The sequence below is a fragment of the Cicer arietinum genome, chromosome 2, assembly GCF_000331145.2.
Source record: "Cicer arietinum cultivar CDC Frontier isolate Library 1 chromosome 2, Cicar.CDCFrontier_v2.0, whole genome shotgun sequence".
Taxonomy (NCBI): Eukaryota; Viridiplantae; Streptophyta; class Magnoliopsida; order Fabales; family Fabaceae; genus Cicer; species Cicer arietinum.
Genome location: NC_021161.2, coordinates 26,187,733 through 26,192,032, shown reverse-complemented (window position 1 = coordinate 26,192,032; position 4,300 = coordinate 26,187,733).

The following is a 4,300-nucleotide window of genomic DNA, read 5'->3' as shown; positions in this document are numbered from 1 at the left end:
TGGATGCACAAGATTGGTTAAAAACCCTAAATGGACTAGAATTGGCCTAAGGAGGATGAAAATAACTTAAAGGCTAATTCAATGACACAAACACACTTATTGGATGGACAAGATTGGTTAAAAACCCTAAATGGACAATAATAAGCCTAGGGAGGACGAATATGACCTAAATGTTAATCCAACGACACAAACAAACTTATTGGATGTATAAGATTAGTTAAAATCCCTAAATGGACAAGAATTAGTCGAAAGATGACGAACATGATCTAAATGTGAAACCAATGACACAAACAAACTTATTGGGCGCAAAAGATTATTTAAAACCCCTAAATTGACTAGATTAAACCTATGAAGTACGAAAATAACCTAAATATTTAATCAATGACATAAACGAACTTTTTGGATGCACAAGATTGGTTAAAAACTCTAAATGGACAAGAATAAGTTGAAAGAGTACGAAAATGACATAAATGTGAATCCAAATACCCAAACGAACTTCTTGGGTGCACAAGATTTGTTAAAAACATTAAATGGACCAGAATAACAACTGGGAGGACGAAAATGACCTAAATGTTAATCCAATGACACAAACAAACTTATTGGATGCAAAAGATTGGTTAAAAACCCTAAATGGACTAGAATAACCCTAAGGAGGACGATAATGACCGAAATGTTAATCCAATGACACTAACGAACTTATTGTATGAACAAGATTGTTTAAAAACCCCAAATGGACTAGAATAACCCTAGGGAGAACAAAAATGACCTAAATATAAGTCCAATGATACAAACAAACTTATTGGATGCACAAGATTAGTTAAAAACCCTAAATGAACTAGAATAAGCCTAGGGATGACTAAAATTACCTAAATGTTAATCAACTACACAAATATACTTATTAGATGCACAAGTTAGGATAAAAACCCTAAATGGACTAGAATTAGCCTAAGGAGGATGAAAATGGCTTAAATGCTGATCCAATGACCCAAACATACTTATTGGATGCACAATATTTGTGAAATACCTTAAATGGCCTAGAATAAGTCGAAGGATGATGAACATGACCTAAATGTGAATACAATGACACAAACGAACTTATTGGGTGCACAAGATTGTTTACAAACTTTAAATGGACTAGAATAACCCTAGGGAGACCAAAATTACCTAAATGTTAATCCAATGTCACAAACGAACTTATTGGATTCACGAAATTGGTTACAAGCTCTAAATGGACTAGAATTACCCTATAGAGGACGATAATGACTGAAATGTTAATCCAATGATTCTAACAAACTCATTGGATGCACTAGATTATTTAAAAACCCTAAATAGACTAGAATAACCATAGGAAGTACGAAACTGACCTAAATATTAATCCAATGACCTACAGTGGGCTAAAATGCCCCAATAGAGGACGATAATGACTGATATGTTAATCCAATGATTCTAACGAACTCATTGGATGCACTAGATTGTTTAAAAACGCAAAATAGACTAGAAAAACCATAGGAAGTACAAAATTGACTTAAATATTAATCCAATGACCTACGGTGGGCTAAAATGACCTAATGCTAATCCAATGAAACAAACACAATTATTGGATGCACAAGAGTGGTTAAAATCCCTAAATGGACTAGAATAAGCCTAGGGAGGACAAAAATGACCGAAATGTTAACCCAATGACACACACACAATTATTGGATGCACTAGATTGGTTAAAATCCCTAAATGGACTAGAATACCCTAAGGAGGACAAAAATGACCTTAATGTTAATCGAACGAAATTAAAGAACTTATTGGATGCAAAAGATTGGTTAAAAACCCTAAATGGACAAGAATAACTCGAAGGATGCCGAAAATGACCTAAATGTGAATCCAATGACAAATACCAACTTATAGGGTGCACAAGATTGCTTAAAAACCCTAAATGAACTATAATAATCCTAGGGAGAACGAAAATGACCTAAATTTTAATCAATGACACTAACAAACTTATTGGATGCACAAGACTGGTTAAACACCATAAATGGACTAGAATAAGCCTAAGGAGGATAAAAATGACCTAAATGTTAAACCAACGACACAAACAAACTTATTTGATGCACAAGATTAGGTTAAAACCGTAAATGAACAACAATTAATCGAAAGATGACGAACATGACCTAAATGTGAAACCAATGACACAAACGAACTTACTGGATGCACAAGATTAGTTTAAAACCCTAAATGCACAAAAAATAAGTCCAAGGATCTCGAACAAGACCTAAATGTTGATCCAATGTACCAAACACACTAATTCGATGTACAAGATACGTTAAAAACCCTAAATGGACAATAATAAGCCTAGGGAGGTAGAAAATGACCTAAATATTAATCAATGACACAAACATACTTATTGGATGCACAAGTTTGGATAAAAACTATAAATGGACTAGAATTAGCCTAAGGAGGACGAAAATGACTAAGATGCTAATCTAATAACACAAACACACTTATTGAATACACAAAATTTAATAAAAATTCCTAAATGGAGTAGAATAAGTCGAAGGATGACGAACATGTCCTAAATGTTAATCCAATGACACAAATAAATTTAGTGGATGCTCAAGATTAGTTATAATCCCTAAATGGACTAGATTAACCCTAGGGACGACGCAAATGACCTAAAATTTAATCCAATAACACAAACATATTTATTCGATGCACAAGATTCGTTTAAAACCGTAAAGTGACTAGAATAAGCCTAGGGTGAACGAATATGACCAAAATGTTAATCCAATGACACAAACAAACTATTGGATGCACAAGATTGGTTAAAAACCCTAAATGGACAAGAATAAGCCTAAGGAGGATAAAAATGACCTAAATGTTGATCCAATGAAACAAACACACTTATTGGATGAACAACATTGGTCAAAAACCCTAAAAGGACTAGAATAAGCCTGTGGAGGACGTAAATGACTGAAATGTTAACCCAATGACACAAAGACACTAATTGGATGCACAAGATTGTTTAAAAACCCTAAATGGACTAGAATAAGCCTAGGGAGGATGAAAATTACCTAAATGTTAATCAACCACACAAACATACTTATTGGATGCACAAGTTTGGGTAAAAACCCGAAATGGACTAGAATTAGCCTAAGGAGGACAAAAATAACTTAAATGCTAATCCAATGACATAAACACACTTAATTGATGCACATAATTTGTGAAAAACCCTAAATGGAGTAGAGTAAGTCGAAGGATGACGAACATGACCTAAATATTAGTCCAATAACACAAACAAATTTAGTGGATGCACAAGATTAGTTAAAATCCATAAATGGACTAGATTAACCCTAGGGACATCGAAAATGACCTAAAATTTAATCTAATAACACAAATATATTTATTCGATGCACAAGATTGGTTGAAAACCCTAAAGTGGCTAGAATAAGCCTAAGGTGGACGAATATGACCTAAATGTTAATCAAATGACACAAACACAATTATTGGATACACAAGATTGGTTAAAAACCCTAAATGGACTATAATAAGCCTAAGGAGGATGAAAATAACCTAAATATTGATCCAATGGAACAAACACACTTATTGGATGCACAAGATTGGTTAAAAACCCTCAATGTACCTGAATAAGACTAGGGAGGAAGTAAAGGACTGAAATGTTAACCCAATGATACAAAGACACTTGTTGGATGCACAATGTTGGTTAAAAACCCTAAATGGACTAGAATAAGCCTAGGGAGGACGAAAATGACCTACATGTTAATCAACGACACAAACATACTAATTGGATGCACAAGTTTGGTTAAAAACCCTAAATGGACTGCAATTAGCCTAAGGAGGACGAAAATGACTTAAATGCTAATCGAATGACACAAACACACTTATTGGATGCACAAGATTTGTTAAAAACCCTAAATGGAGTAGAGTAAGTCGAAGGATGACGAACAAGACCTAAATATTAATCCAATGACACAAACAAATTTAGTGGATGCAAAAGATTATTTAAAACCCCTAAATGGACTAGATTAACCCTAGGGAGGTAGAAAATGACCTAAAATATAATCTAATAACACAACTATATTTATTCGATGCATAAGGAGGATGTACAAGATTGGTTAAAAATCCTAAATGTACTAAAATTAGCCTAAGGAGGATGAAAATGACCTAAATATTGATCCAATGAAACAAACACACTTATTGGATGCACAAGATTGGTTAAAAACCCTAAATGGACTAGAATAAGCCTAGGGAGGACGTAAATGACTGAAATGTTAACTTAATGACACAAAGA